This window comes from Pinus tabuliformis, chromosome 1_1, assembly GCF_031772625.1.
Source record: "Pinus tabuliformis cultivar Carrire ecotype Pingquan chromosome 1_1, CPIR1, whole genome shotgun sequence".
NCBI lineage: Eukaryota > Viridiplantae > Streptophyta > Pinopsida > Pinales > Pinaceae > Pinus > Pinus tabuliformis.
This window is the reverse complement of record NC_142297.1, coordinates 85,391,951-85,409,151: the sequence shown is the minus strand read 5'-3', so window position 1 is coordinate 85,409,151 and position 17,201 is coordinate 85,391,951. Positions and strand designations below refer to the sequence as shown.

Sequence of the window (17,201 nt, the reverse complement as noted above, 5' to 3'; positions counted from 1 at the left end):
AATGCTTAGCGTATACCCTATAAGAATTCAATATATCTAACGAATGGGCCTGGATTCATTGAGTTAGTTGAATCTGAAACAAGAGAGAGAGGGAGAGACGGGGCCTTTATTGATGCCTCGCATCACTTTTGTAGAGCCCTTGTGTTGGCTCAACGACAACGGTAGCAGACAGGTTTCTAAGGCATCAACAAGTATCACCGCCGCTTCTATCATCAGCAGGTGCTTCTTCTTCAGGTCACGACATGGCTTGCATAGTAGCAGGGAATTCTTCCTCCACCATGGGCTCCTGCAAGTCTCCCTCTATACACGATTCTGATATTGAAACATGGGCCGCTACCCCCTGGAATCATGGTTTTCAGACTGTTAGAAAATGTAATTTCAACCGCACATGAGTTGACCCGTGAAGCAGCATTTAATTCGCCAAAACCGCTTCTAGAAAACCACATATCGGACCGCTTTTGCTGTGAAGGGGGTTTCCGTGCAATCGACTCCGATGCAATGAAATGCTTCCACGAGTCCTCTGTACCTTCTGCAAAACCACTGCTCCATCGGCAAACAAAGGTCTTCCAAAATCCACCTCAACCGTTCGATTCCATGAAAACAAATCAAGGGTTGTCAGACTTCACAAACCTGCAGCAAATAAATTTTAACCTGAGGTAAAAGTTTTTGTTTGACCGCCATAAAAGTATTTAATGCAAAGTTATTGCCATAGGTAAAAGGTTGGTCGAAACCTTTAATTATAATGTTTTTTTCCTAGAGAGGTAATTTAACTTGGGGTGTTTTTGTTTGACCGCCATAAAAGTATTTTGCAAAGTTATTGCCATAGGTAGGTTTCGAAATGCATATAATGTTTTTTTTGTATGGTGGACGCATGTAATTTTTTTTATTTTGTAGCATATGTATTGTATGCATTATGTTTCTTTTGTCATGTGGACTACTAAAAAATGTGAAGAAAACCGTGAAACCCAGCAGCGTAGGAAGTGTCCAAGCTTTTGCTATTGTATGTGAGGGAAATTAATGGCACCGCAGTGCGTAGAAAATTAATCGCACGCAGTGCGTAAAAAAACAGGGAGAATTTTGTTTTTAAGAGGTTGAAAATGTAACTTTTTATTGGTCATTACACATGCAATGAAAAGCTGGCGGCAATGAATGAAATAGTCACAGGAGTCAAACGTAGGGAATGTGAAGCAATGTAAAGAAAATGTTTTTTTTGTAAAATGCAGCAGTAGTCTGTAAACGTAGGTCGAAATGTGAAGCAATGTAAAGATGAAATGTTTTTTGCTGAATAAAATGCAAACTGAAATAAGATTTTCAATTTTACACAAAAACAGTACACACAGAGCTGTAAAAATAAATTTTGGAGCAGAAACAAAGTAAATTTTTTTTACTGCATCTGAAGCATCCCTCTTAGAGAAAGAGGAAGAAATATGTATCACGCATTTTATTTTTAATGAATACAAATATTTTTATGGGTGTGTAATATTCTCTTCTCAGAATTTTTTTTAAAGCTTCTCTGTGCTAAGATCCTGGAGTAAAAACAAAGCATTGTCTTTCTGTTCAGTTTTTATTTGTTTTTGGAATTTTACCAGAAAAATCCCCAACAGTGGTATCAGAGCAGGCTTAGGCTCTTTGAAGGTGTTCAAGAAGCTGAAGAAAGGAGTTCTTTTGCTGCAACAGCTTCTCCAGCTCTTTGAAGGTGTTCAAGAAGCTGAAGAAATGAGTTCTTTTGCTGCAACAACTTCTCCAGCAGAGTGAAAACTCAGTTAAGAAAAGGTTCAGGAATGGCTAGCACAAGCACTAGCATGGGTATGTTTAATACCCAGCTCCCAAGTTTAATGAGAAAAACTATGACTATTGGGCCATAACCATGAGAGCCGTGTTTGCCTCACAAGATTTATGAGAATTAGTTGAAGATGGCTTTGAGGAACCAACAGATGAAAATAAGTTTAATAGATTAACTCAAGCAGAGAAAGACCTGTTGAAGAGCAATATGAAGAAGGATTCAAAATCCCGTGTGTTTTTGTATCAAGCAGTGGACCAGAGTGTGTTTCCAAGGATAGCAGTAGTAAAGACATCCAAAGAAGCATGGCAAACTCTCAAGACAGCCTATCAAGGCATAGAGAAAGTGAACACAGCAAAACTATAGTTGCTGAGGAGAGATTTTGAGAATCTGAGCATGAAGGAGTCAAACAATATTGACTCATTCTTCACACATGTGATTGGTCTGGTCACACAGATGAGGACTCATGGAGAGACCCTTGAAGAAAGGAGGATTGTGGAGAAACTATTGAGGGTCCTACCCTCAAAGTGTGATGTGATTGTCACGACCATAGAAGAGACAAAGGATCTCTCAAACTTTTCAGTTAATGAGCTTCATGCATCACTGATAACACATGAGCAGAGGTTGAGTAGAAATGAAAACTCATCTCTAGAGCAAGCTTTCAAGACCCAGATGTATTTTGCAAGAGGAAGAGGTCAAAGTAGAGGAAACAAGAGAGGAAGAGTCAGAAGCCAAAACAGAGGTGGAAGGAACAGTCCAGCAAATGCTCAAGGAAGAGGCAGCAATCGAAATCAGAACCAAGGCCAAGGCAGCAGCCAACAAAGAGGACAACATCATGCTCAAGGACAAAGGTATGAAAAATCCAATGTGCAATGTTATTATTGTAAAAAATATGGGCATTATGCCAGTGAATGTAAAAAGAAGCAACATGATATAAACAATAGATCTAGTGAAAACATTACTAGAGAAAACATCAGCCAAGATAATGTGTTGTTAGTTTGTAATATGGCTGAAACAAACAGTGAAGACATATGGTTTTTAGACTCAGGTTGCAGCAACCATATGACAGGAAACATAGCCCTCTTTTCTGTTTTAGATCAAAATGTGAAATCACAAGTTACACTTGGCACTGATAGCAAAATTTCTGTTATGGGAAAAGGAGAGGTAAAATATTTACAAAGAAGGGTGAAAGGAAAACCATAGCAGATGTCTATTATGTTCCTGGAATGAGATGTAACCTCTTGAGTATTGGACAGCTTGTTCAAAAGGGGTACAATGTTTTCTTTGTGAATGATGTATGCACCATCATGGATAGAGCACCCAACAAAAGATGTATTGTTGAAGTGAAGATGACGAGGAACAGGATGTTCCCTCTCAGAATAAGGGCAGATTTGAAAAACAAAGAAGTAATTGCAGCAGTTACCCAAGAGGCTTTCCAAAGCGTGCCAAAGGACGAAAATTGGTTGTGGCACTTGAGATTTGGACATCTCAACTTTGGAGATCTTAACTTGTTGAGAAGAAAATGGATGGTAAGAGGATTACCACTGATAGAGAAATTGAACAGCCTTTGTGAAGGTTGTATCTTGGGAAAGCAACACAGAGAAAGTTTTCCATAAGGCAAAAGCACCCTTAGAGATTGTCCACTCAGACTTATGTGGACCAATGCAAACTCCATCATTAGCAGGCAGCCAATATTTCTTAACATTCATTGATGACTTTACAAGAAAAACTTGGTTATATTGCCTTAAAAAAAAAGTGAAGTGTTTGAGAAATTTCGAAATTTCAAAGCACTTGTAGAAAACCAAAGCGGGCTGCATATCAAAGTTTTGAGAACTGATAGAGGAGGTGAGTATATCTCCAAGGAGTTTCTACGGTTTTGTAGAGAAAATGGGATTCATAAGCAATTTACAGCTAGGTACACCCCACAGCAAAATGGAGTTGCTGAAAGGAAGAACAGGACCATCATGGATATGGCGAGGAGCATGCTAAAGGCAAAGCATTTGCCAAATGATTATTGGGCTGAAGCTGTAAATTGTGCAGTTTACATTTTGAACAGGTGTCCTACAAAAGCAGTGATGAACAAAGTGCCGGAAGAAGCATGGAGTGGGAGAAAGCAAGGAGTCACCCACTTGAAAATTTTTGGATGTGTGGCCTATGCACACATTCCAGATCAGCTAAGGAGGAAGTTGGACAGCAAAGGGGAGAAATGTATTTTCATTGGGTACAGTTAGGAATCCAAAGCTTATAGGTTGTATATCCCATCTACCAAGAAGTTTTTTGTCAGCAGAGATGTTCAATTCATTGAGGAGGAAGCTTGGGATGGAAGCATAGAGAAAACAGTGAATGTTAAAAACTGTTTGTCTCATGATGAAGATGATGAAGAGATGGCTGAAATACATCCCCAAACAACAGCGCCAACACAAGGACAACAAGGGACACCATTGAGGATAAATGAAAGTGCTTCTCCAAGCACACCACAAGGAGGAAATTCAAGTGCATCTTCAAGCACTTGCACACCAAATGAAAGAGGTAAGAAGTTTAGAAATCTAAGTGACATTTATGATGAAGGAATGAATTCCTTGTTTGCTTTATATTGTCATGTTGATGATCCTATTCATTTCGAAGAAGCAATTAAGGACAGGAAATGGATAGAAGCTATGGATGAGGAGATTAATGCCATAGAGAGAAACAAGACATGGGATTTAGTTGAGCTACCAAAAGGTAAAGAAGTCATTGGAGTTAAATGGGTCTACAAGACCAAGAGCAATGCTGAAGGCAAAATAGGAAGACACAAGGCAAGGCTGGTTGTCAAAGGGTACAAGTAGCAATATGGGAGAGATTATGAGGAAAATTTCGCATCGGTTGCAAGAATGGAAACCGTGAGAGCAGTGTTGTCCATAGCAGCACAAAACAAATGGAAAGTTTACCAAATGGATGTGAAGTCGGCATTCCTAAACGGAGTGTTAATGGAAGAGGTTTACATTGAACAACCTCTAGGCTATGAGAAGAAAGGTGAAGAGCACAAAATGTGCAAATTGAAGAAAGTTCTTTATGGGCTGAAGCAAGCGCCAAGAGCATGGTACAGTAGGATAGATTCCTATCTACTGGAAAATGAATTTGAAAAGTGTGAGGGAGAACCCACCCTCTACATCAAAGAAAAAGATGGTAAAATTTTAATTGTAGTGTTGTATGTTGATGATGTGATTTTTATAGGTAATGATGATCATCTCATTGAGAATTTCAAATCAGTCATGAAGGAAGAATTTGAAATTAGTGACATGGGTTTGATGAGATACTTCTTAGGAATAGAAGTAGATCAAAATGAAAATGGAATTTTTATCTCATAGGCAAAATATGTAAATGAAGTATTGGGCAGATATAACATGCAAGAGTGCAAGGCAGCAATCACTCCCACGGTGATGGGATTAAAACTCAGCAGAGAGGACAGCAGCAAGGATTTTGATCCTAGTTTGTACAAGAGCATTGTTGGCAGCCTTATGTATTTAACAGCAACTAGGCTCACATAATGTTTGCTGTTAGTTTAATTTCCAGATTCATGGAGAGACCAAAGGAAGCACATTGGCAAGCAGCGAAAAAGAATTCTGAGGTATGTCAAAGGTACCAAAATGTTTGGAATTTTATATACTATCTTAGAATGTTCAGATTATTGGATACACTGATAGTGATTGGGCTGGAAGTGTAGATGATTGGAAAAGAACTTCCGGTTATGTCTTTCACATGGGTTTAGGAGCCATTTCATGGGCTTCTAAGAAGCAGTCCATTGTAGCATTCTCTACAGCAAAGGCTGAATATGTGGTAGCTACAACAGCAACATGTCAAGCAGTTTGGATGAGAAGAATGTTAAGGAGCTTAGGCCAAGAGCAGGCAAAAGCAACGGTGATTTTTTGTGACAATAGCTCAGCTATTGCATTATCAAAGAATTCAGTGTTTCATAAGAGAACGAAACACATTGATACAAGGTTTCACTACATCAGAGAATTGGTGAACAATGGAGAAATTGTCTTAGAACATTGCAGGACTCAGGAACAGGTTGCAGACATTTTGACAAAGCCATTGGATTAGAAAAGCTTTGAATTTTTGAGGAAGTGTCTCGGTATGACTAATAACCCAACAGTTGAAATTAAAGGGGAGTGTTGAAAACGTAATTTCAACCGCGCATGAGTTGACCCGTGAAGCAGCATTTAATTCGCCAAAACCGCTTCTGGAAAACCTTTGACACATATCGGACCGCTTTTGCTGTGAAGGGGGTTTCCGTGCAATCGACTCCGATGCAATGAAATGCCTCCACGCGTCCTCTGTACCTTCTGCAAAACCACTGCTCCATCAGAACGTAACGTTCGGCAAACAAAGGTCTTCCGAAATCCACCTCAACCGTTCGATTCCATGAGAGCAAATCAACGGTTGTCGGACTTCACAAACCTGCAGCAAATAAATTTTAACGTGGCGTAAAAGTTTTTGTTTGACCGCCGTAAAAGTATTTAATGCAAAGTTATTGTGATAGGTAAAAGGTTGGTCGAAACTTTTAATTATAATGTTTTTTTTCCTACGGAGGTATGGGTGTAGTAAACGCATGTAATTTTTTTTATTTTGTTGCATATGTATCGTATGCATTATGTTTTTTTTGTCATGTGTTGACTTTTTGTAATGTGAAGAAAACGGTGAAACGCAGCAGCGTAGGATGTGTCCAAGCTTTTGCTATTGTATGTGAGGGAAATGAATCACACCGCAGTGCGTAGAAGAAACAGGGAGAATTTTGTTTTTAACTGGTTGAAAATGTAACTTTTTATTGGTCATTACACATGCAATGAAAAACTCGCGGCAGCGAATGAAATAGTCACAGGAGTTCGAACGTATGGAATGTGAAGCAGTGTAAAGAAAAAGTTTTTTTTTGTAAAATGCAAATGTAAGTTTTATTTTTACACACAGTAGTGTAAAAATAAATTTTGGAGCAGAAACAGAGTAAATTTTTTTTACTGCATCTGAAGCAGTCTGGGTGAATCCCTCTGAGAGAAAGAGGAAGAAATATGTATCAGGCATTTTATTTTTAATGAATACAAATCTTTTTATGGGTGTGTAAAACTCTGTTCTCAGAATTTTTTTTAAAGCTTCGTTGTGCTAGGATCCTGGAGTAAAAACAGAGCATTGTCTCTGTGTTCAGTTTTTATTTGTTTTTGGGATTTTATCAGAAAAATCTCCAACACAGACACCCAACAGTAGAGGCGACCAGGCCAGTTTTCTTGGGTCTTGGCCCAGTTCCATGTTGATCATCAGAGACAAGAATCTATAGCGCAACAAAAATGAGAAGAGTCTGATCAAGATGGTGCATCAGAGGGTGGTCTCTCCCTGTGTCAATGTCCCGGAGGAGAACGTTTCGCTTGGCCGCAAATGCCCTTCGCGCCCTAGCCTCAAAAATAAACTCCCGCAGAGGTTGGATAGTCCGCTCAAGTCGCCGCGCCTATGTGCGCCGTGCACCACCGTGCAACAGCGGATGGAGGTGAATGTGGAGGGTTTTCATTATGCAATTTCATGCAAAAAAGGTTGGAGAGAATTCATGGATACCCACAAAGTGATTGTCAATGTTCTTGGTGATTCCAAAGGCGCGTTCTTTGGTGTCTTTGATGGTCATGGCGGTGGGAAAGCTGCTGCTTTTTCTGTCGAAAATATTGGGCAGAATATTGTGGATGCTATGCTCCGCATGGGAGATGAAACATACAATATTCTTGAGTGAGTTGTTAAAGCTGGTTACTTAACAACAGATGCAGCATTCTTGAAGCAAGAAGCTAGCAGTGGTGCGGCTTGCCTAACTGCTCTAATTATCGATGGCAACTTGATTGTTTCCAATGTTGGGGATTGCCAAGTAGTTATTAGTAGACATGGTGCTTCTGAAGCCCTTACATGTGATCATCGAGTTGGAAGGGAGGACGAGCGCCAACGCATAGAGAATTTGGGTGGAATTGTGGAACTCCGCAATGGTGTTTGGCGAGTTTATGGATCTCTAGCTTTAACTAGGGCAATAGGAAATTCGCACATGAAAAAATGGATAACCGCTGAACCAGAGACCAGAAAGATTGAAATTACTTCCGATTGCGAGTTTCTAATTTTGGCATCAGATGGGTTGTGGGATAAAGTCAGTAATCAAGAAGCTGTGGATATTGCGAGGCCTTTTTGCATCGAGCAGTAGTTTAATTCAACAACATTTAGCGGTGGCCCTAAAGCTCCTTGCAAAAAGCTTGTAGATGTAGCAGTAAGCAGAAAATCTCATGATGATGTTAGTGTGATGATAGTGCAACTCGGTCCTTTTTGCTTGGAATCGACTAAGAGTGGATGAGGTGAGGGAGCAATGGAAGATCTGGTCTAAACAACCATTCAACTGTTGTGTAAAATAGAATAAGACTGAATGAGATGAGAGGGAGTTATGCCATCCATACAGTCCCCGACTTAACAACCAGGTAACCCATCCTGGGTGTAAGGGAAGACACCTATATCCCTTTATGTACTGCACCACAAATTGATAGGTCCACGTCCAATGATTATTTCCACGGTTAGTTTCCAATTTGACTTCAATGATCGTGCTTAAATTTGTGATAAAAATGGCGTAAGAATCAACGTCTTTCAATTAACTCAATATTTTAACGAGAGTGAAAGTGTGGGCATTGTTTGATATATGTACATGTGAAAGGTGCGTTGTTAATTTGTTACATATAGTATGAATTGATTCATTGAAATGTTTATGTTTGATCAAGTTTATCACCATTGTTAACACTGACAAAACAAAAGTTATGATTGTTGTAGCTCTGATACCAATTGTTGTAGCTCTGATACCAATTGTTGTGGATCTGATCCAAAAATATATGATAACAGAAATAAACCCAAGAAAGAACAAGATCAAAATAGATAGAAATGATTCTCTTTATTGATCAAAACCCTTATGGTAGGGCAACACCATACATTCACTCCTTAAGGAAGGAGAACACTCCACAAGCCATATACATGTTCATACAAGAATACTTCTCTTCATCTTCATATCTCTCCGTGTGGAGTCTCTAGCCTCTATATAGGCCTCATACATACAATACCATGCATCATTACTATGGTTTCTTCATACCATCAACTAATACCATGGGCCCATTACATTATTATTAACTACTTGTGGTCCCTTACATGACATGGGTTAACCACCTTATTTATTACTATGGCCCATCTTATTATTACATTATTACCTTGGGTACCTCCCTTGGTACCCCATATTATCCCCCCTAGGTATATAACACATGAGCTCCATAGTGAAACAGGTCGTTGGGCAGTTCCTAAAACACCATGGACGGCAAGGATCTGCCATATATGTGAGAATAGGAACATTGAGGATGAAAACCACTTCCTCTTAGAGTTCCCCGCGTATAACCACATTAGATCTCAGTTTCACAATCTTTGTTACAATACTGACCTTCCTAGCCTTTTACAATGTCAAAATTATAGTGAGCTCGGGAGACTTCTCTCCAAGCTTTTTGAGCATAGGAATAAAATCTTAAATCAAAATAGATAATTTGTTTCTTTAGGTCCGATAGACCATTATTTGATCTCAGCGGACGTTAACCATCATCATCATGTTATTAGAAATTTAATAATAATAAATTGTTTGACAATACGTTTTTTTTTTTTAATTTCTATTAATTAAAGATTTTATACTCTTTAATTTAATATATATTCATTTAAAAAATAGGAGTACATATTTTTTCCCTAATAAATATAATTTTATATTTATAATTTAATTATAAATTATATTTTTAATATAAAATTAAAATATTTCACCATAATGATAATAGTTTATTGAAAGTTTATTAATGAGCCTTTTTTTAATGTGAATCTGAAATATGAAATCTCTATAATATTTGCCAGAAACCTAGATAATTTAACTCATGATTTTTTAATAGGAAATTTTTGTTTAACCACGGGATTAGACCAATTAAACTAAATCTCAAATTTATTATAAATAAATTTATTAGCAATTAAATTAATATTTATTTTTTATTAAAATTTAAATTAAAAATATTAATAAAAATTGTATATTATTTAATTTAATATATATTTATTTAAACAACGATTACACGTCTTTCTCTCGATAAATACAATATTATCATTTATTTTTTAAATAAAAATTTATATTTTTAACATATAATTAAAATATTTCGAGACATGTGATGACAAGACCATTATCAAGGATTATATGCATAGAAAGTTATATATGTTGCCATCTAATCCATTTTCTGTTTCTTTGGATGGTAATAAATAAAAATTGACTGAATCCATATTATGGTTTAACACTGGATATTTCTATAGATATGATATATTTTTAGTTTTATATTTTTATAATTTTTTGTTGTTTTATTTTTAATTAATTTTTTTGTTGTGAGAGGTTGGTTTTTTTTATAGGATAAAGTTTATTTTAATGTAAAGATAAATTAGGTGATATAGCGAAATTAGGTGTTGGTAAATATCCAAAATACTATAAATATAATTGTATAGGGGTTGAAGGTAAAAATACATTCTCTTAGAATGATTACCTTCCACTCATATTGGATTTCATTTTCAAAATATTTATCACACTCCAACTTTCCTTGCATTTTAACTTAGCAAACTTATGGTGATCTTGAAGGTTTTTTCTCATTTTTTTTAAGCATAGAAAAGAATTGTTAAAGGATTCTAATTAATAGTACAATTTAATTTATAGACTAAATGAGTTTTTTCACATATTCTATTCATACAATTTCAAGCAATATTGTGATTTTTTCTTGTTTAAAATACATTTCTGAATGCATAAATGGATTTAACACCCTCAAATACCCTTGGACACTCAAATTCTAAGGGGTGAACAACTTAAACTCAAGTTTTAAAGAATCTCTAGTGAATTTTAGCTAAAATTAATGCCCTCAAAAATATCATTTCATCTATTAGATAAACTATATATATATATAATTTAAAAGTGATTAAAAAATTTATTTCCTTTTTAGATTATATATATAGATATAAATAAATAAATAAAGTGAGTGATTATTGTAGGTAATTTTTTAATAATTATAAAGTTGTTTAAGTATTTTAAAAGTTATTTTTGTATTTTTAATTTTTGAGCTTTATTATAAGGGGTCAAACTTTTAGTAAAGGGGAAAACTAGTAGTTATCCCAACCATTTGAACTAACTAAGTTGATCAAAACTTTACTTCAGTTACTAGCAATTATCAAATAGATGGTATGGATATAATCTCATTAAATACCCATAGAATATTTTTAGAAATATACATGATCAAGGGTTAAGATTTATCTCAAAAATAGTTATAGCATGTGGACAAATGTCATTGAGCTCTTATTAGTCCCTCTCAGAAACAAGGACTATAACAATTTTTCTCAAAAACCGGACATCATATTTTCCTCCAAAACGTTATGATCCTTGCCGAAGAAGGCCATCAATTCAAAATAAAATACATATAAACCTTGGAGATAATGAAACATCTAATTAATCTCAACATAGATGGTGTTCTTGCAGTAAGTAACAACCAACTATCCTTACTCTCACTACTCTCCCCATAATTCAACATTTTTCTTTCTCCCTTCTCTCATTTGGTTAGTTTCTTCTTCCTTGTGCCCCTTCCCCTAGCTTTGTTTGGTTGCATTCCCCCTTCTTCTTCCCACTTCCTTTTCCCCTCTCTCATCTTCCTTTCATTAATATATCCTCCCATGACTTTTTCCTCTTCTTCATTTTGTCTTTATTCACTGTTTCTCTTTCCCCTTCTCTCTATCATTACTATTTATTTATTTTACCCTCCAAATTAAGTTCTCCTTTCTCCTTGTCTTCGAATCCCTCGTTTAGGTATTTATTTTATCTTTGTATCTTCTACCATCTCCTTTCTTTTCATTTTTTTCATACCTCTAATTGTCAACATATCAATTCATTACCCTTTCTTCTTTCCTCCATCTCCCATTCCTCCTTTATCTCTCCTTATATTCTACCTTCTCTTTTTTTTTCATTCCTTTAATTGTCACCATACTTTCCTTTCCTTAATTCATTACCTGTTCTTTCCTTCATCTCCCCCTCCTCATGTCTCCTCCTCTAACTTTTCATCCCCTTCCCTAGGTCTTTTTTCCTTTCTCCTTCACATTTTCCCTCTCTTTGTTATTCTCCATATCCCATTACCCCACCCATATCGTTTTGCTTAGTTTTATTGTCTTCCTTACTTAAGCTTTTTCCCATTTTAATTTTCTCTTAACCTCTCTTTCACTTTTTGAATTTTATATTTTTGGTAGGCTCCCATGCATTAACTTATATTCTTAACTATATATTACTTAATATACTATATTATATTTTTAACAACAATGTTCCCACACATGGTATATTAATGTGTTAAATGTTATCTATTAATAATATAATACACTAATTAATATTTATACATTTATTTATTTATTTTACAATAAATTATTAATCATATTAAGTTAAAAAACTTAATTATAACTAACACATTTTTTATTTATTAATTTCAATTAAAACCTTTAAGTTCGTATAATTTTAATAATTAGTCATTACATATGGTTAAAAATTTAGGTTTAGGGATTTTTATTAATTAAATTAATAGAAACTAATTAAATAATTCAACTCTCGTCCCCATTTATTTCTTGATTTCTCTAGTTTTCTTATAAGGTCTTTTGCTTGCTTGTTTTTTTCTAGTAGACATGTTTTGGTGTTTGTTTCACTATTCTCTATTTATACATATTCTTTATCTCTATTCAAATATTCCCTTGACAATTGGTTTTGATGATGAGTCTTGTTTTAGATTTAAAAGAGTAATCATAACAATATAAACTATGGAATACACTCATTTTACAATTCAAAAATTTTGTATTAATAAACATTTTTATTATAAACTTGTGCATTTATTATATTTTTTTACATTAACAAAATATATTATTAATTGCTTTGAATTATTGAATTTCATTTATCTACCATTGTTGGGCAGCGGATCCCCCATGTAAGGGTTTTGGGGCTTAAAGCCCAAAATTTGGGTAAAGGTATGGTAAAGGCTCCGCGAAGTGCATAGAGCATGAATTGTAATAAGTCAAGTCAAAAAGTTTAGGGTTTAGGGTCAGCCTACCCATGGTCTGCGGACCATGAGAATGTATAAATAGAGTGGGACTCTAAGGGTAGAAGGTAGTTTTTGCTAATTCTTGATAAGATCTGAAGTGTATGGGGTTGTGAAGGCAATATATGCTCTGAGTCTGTAAGTCCAAGTCATGGGTGATAGTAGTAGAGTAAGCTCTAAAGCTGTGTGCACAAAGGCCTGATAGAGTCTGCAGCTGTGTGCGCGGACCCCTACAGCTAAGTGCGTAGGGTGGATCTGATTGTAATGAACAGAAGATTAATAAAGATAATTGACTCTGAATTATTGTGCATTTGGTCACAGATCTATCTGTTTAAGCTTATGTTTTGAGTTTATGCATTTATGTACGGTTTATGGTTGCGCACACTAGTTATAACTGTTGAATGTTTGATTAAAGACCTTAAGTAGATCAGATCTATAATAAGCGCATTAATACTAAGAATCTAAGAAGTGCCTTATCACTGAGCTACGTGAAGGTCAGACAGCTGTGCAGAGTAGCATGAGGATGCAGATCGGTTTGCGACCCTTCAAGTCCCCATTATGACATCGCTAGGGTGTGGAAACCTAGTTCCAACACCCTCCCCTACTACCTCAGGTGAGACTTATGTTCGCTCTCCGCGGATTGTTTCTGAAAGGGTCGATAGTGCAGGATTTGTTTGGCTAAAACACTTCTGAACCTGGGTTAGGCCCCATCAAGCCAAAAGCCATGCTATTGGTTAATAGAATTAAAGCGTCCAAGCCTAACAAAAAGTTAGAATTTAGTTTTTATCAACTTTTGTTGTGTTTCCTAGTATTCTAACTTCATTACTTTATAAAGGTGGATTAACTAATTTTAAAGCAAAAAAAACAAATCTTATTTTTATTGTGAATTTTTTAATTAGCTAATTCTTAAAGAAAAAACAACACAAAAACATTTGGTCTATTACTATGGAATTTAATATAGTTAGACCTAATTAACTTACATTAGAAATATATATATCTATAGTAAATCATAATATATAATTACCTATTAACTATGAATATATATCTTTAATATATAATCTTAATTAAATAATATTAAAATATTCCCCAAATGGGGTTTCATATGTGGGGGAGGAGAATGATGGGCTATCATCATCGCACCAAGACCCACACCTAGGGTACTGGCATCATGTCTCACTTGTGGTTTGTAAATTCCATCCAACGAGCATGGGGGTTGTATCACACACTCAGGATTCATCCTCGATTCTACCATCTATTCATCGATGTGATGCTCAATATTCTAGCCTAATTTTGTATTTGTAATGGCACAAAAATCACTTGTGATCCCTTTCATGTCACTATACCCCATTAATTTTATATTCATTGTTGGGAAAGCCAAAGAAATCAGCTCTTTCACTTTGCTCCAGGTATTTATTGAACCTTTTTTATTGGGTGGAATTTGGGTAATTCTCAACTCTTAAGATGAATATAAGGCAAATTATCCTCGTTGACTCTATTTTCTTCTTACTATAAGAAATATTATAGGATTATAGTGTTATTTGTGCCCTAGGGCCATTATGGAATTATACAATCTCTCATAATGGATTTAGATATATAGGTTGGAGTCATTAACAATCCTCTATGGTTTATTGTCGACTTCCTTGTTTGTGGCTGACACCCCCTACTTCACATCCATGTTGTAAATAAAATAATTGAGCATGAAGGCTTATTCATCCCTTAATATTCTCCCGATTGTGTTAGAGGCAGAATGCATTAACACTATTCAATGCGAGTTTATTGGACGTTCTTTCAGAAATTTTATTCTAACTCTTATTGTGATCATTTTTGTGTGGTATTTAGTTCTTTGTAGTGGGGCTAGCATATGGCTTTCCTCAGTCCCTTATGAAAGCCATCATAATCCTCACTCCCACCCTATAACAAGTCCAATTGCTCCTATTTTTTTTAATTTATACCAATCACACCCTTTCATGGACTATATTCCCAATCCATTTAACAATTAACTCTATTAAATAAGTATATATACCTAACTCATTGTAACTTTTTAAATTATAACATGAATTACTTAGTGCATTGGTTATGGTTGTCATCATACCCTAAGTCTTCAGTTGAGGGTGTTTATGAAATCTATGACAAGGCCAAGATGATTTCATACCTTAGGTGATTTTAGAACAACCAAGTTCAATGGTGAAAGGGTCTATATGTTGTACTACTCCTCATTGGTATATTGTATGTGTTTAAATTAACTTGTTTCGACCTACCTTGTTGGTCGAAATATAAACTTGTTGGAATATTTTAATTGCATGCGTGGATTACATTTATTCTAGCACACACTCTACTTTAATAGACAGATAGACCACCCATAAGTGGCACCTATGGTCCTTGGTGCTACAAGTGATTCAATAGTGGCCATGTCACCTTGGTTCATGTGACATTCACCTGGGTTGTCATATCATCTAGTATGGATGGTGACCATTCATTCGGTCAATCTAACGGTAGAAAATGCCCTCAAGAGCCTTAACTACAGATATTGGCCAAGGGTCCAACCCATTTGTTCCCTTTTCTTGGTGTTAGGCATAATACGCCGACAGTCATGGTGATCATTACTAGGGTTTGACACCTAGAAAGGAATTTTCCCAAATCGTGGCAACGCATACTTCTCTACTATGATGTAAGGAAAATATTGCCTTTTGGTGCGAACTTATATATAATGCTTTCATTCTCTGTTAATGTATTTACAATTCCTTTATGTCTCTTTCAAATTTTGTGCTTATGCTTTTCTCCGTGACCAAGTTCATCTCCCTCCATCCCAGTTCCTAGATTTTCTAATATATTGTTTGTTTGTTTTTATTTCTCTATTTCTCTAGCTTCTAGGGTTTGTTTTTTTTTTCCTCTTGTCTGGGTTTCTCTGGGTTGAGTAGAAGGTTCAAAGTGTGTCCCTTTCTAGTCACCTAGAGGAGCAACATTATTGCAACAATGGACCCCTTTCTCCTTCACTAACATGTAATTTCTTTTGTTCCATTCTGGGGCGACAAATACCCTTATGGGAATAATATGGATCTATGGTGTAGCTCCTTCATTTATAACCCTTGTTATGTATTTATTTTCCTTGCCTCTATTTTTTTCCTTTGTTATATTTTTAATGATTTAATTTTTGTTCCCTCAAGAACCTCTTCAATTTTAGTTACTTCTTCAATTCACAGGCTCATGGCTATTTCTTCCTTCTACACATACGTATGAGTATGTAGATTCTCTTTTTCTACAAGTTCATCTTACTTCTTCCCCTGTTCTTGTATATTTTTACTTACTTGGCTTTGTTTATTGTTTTTTGAGTAACTCTCTATCAAAATCTCTTTGGAAACACAGAGTGATTTCTTATATGATTGGATGTCACTAACAAGGTAAATCTGGTATGGGGCACCTATTTGTATATATCACTCTGTAACCTAGTTTCATGTAATTTTTCTTGTCGTATTGTTTCTTTTTTTATGTGTTACAGGTATTGTCGCATATCAATTCCATGCATCTATGATGCTTGGAGCAATAAAATTATTGCTGCTAAGTCCAACCATTTTGGCACAGGTTGGTTCACAAATTCAGTTCTTTCTTTTTCTTAATTGTTAGATGCCCTGCTCGTGCCATAGAATCGATACTGAGTCTATTTCGAGAGGCCGAGGGTTAACTTGATCATGATTGTTGAGCTCCCAATTATAGTGTAGGCTTATATTTTTTTCATGGTTTGTTAAGTGAGCTCGACTCACATTAGGCTTCATAAGACAAATGTAATCCTCTATTTGTATATTTTAAACCCTTAAGTTTTTTAATCACTTAAACTATTGAGTGTACATTGTATGATATTAATTATATACCTCCATTCGCTAGGGTTTCATAATTCTCGCTTCTGTGGTTGAATTCTTGCATATTTTTACTCTTCAAAATAGATATTTGCATGGGATTTAGAGTTTCCTATTTCATTCTTATGGAATTCTATTATGATAGTAGAAATAATGAAGTTTGTTTTGGGTACTATCTAAGTAGTTGGGAAATACTGCTATTTGTTTTACATACTATCCAAGTGTTTTGAATGAACATAAAATGGTGTAATTACCTCCTTTATTTATTGCACTCAACTTAATTTGGGACAATTCCTTAAGTAGATATCATAGCTGGTGTATTGTAATAGAAAAGTTAATCACCAACTGGCTAAATAGGTACTATGTACATCAAATATTTACTTCCATTATCTCACCTATATATGACAGAGACTTAGATAAAAA

General features: G+C 35.4%; 1 pseudogene; it reads left to right on the top strand.

Moving 5' to 3' along the window:
* Window positions 1–7,352: 7,352 nt before the first annotated feature.
* LOC149211752 (putative protein phosphatase 2C 32 pseudogene) lies at window positions 7,353–7,982 on the top strand (annotated as a pseudogene).
* The last annotated feature ends 9,219 nt before the right edge of the window (window positions 7,983–17,201 follow it).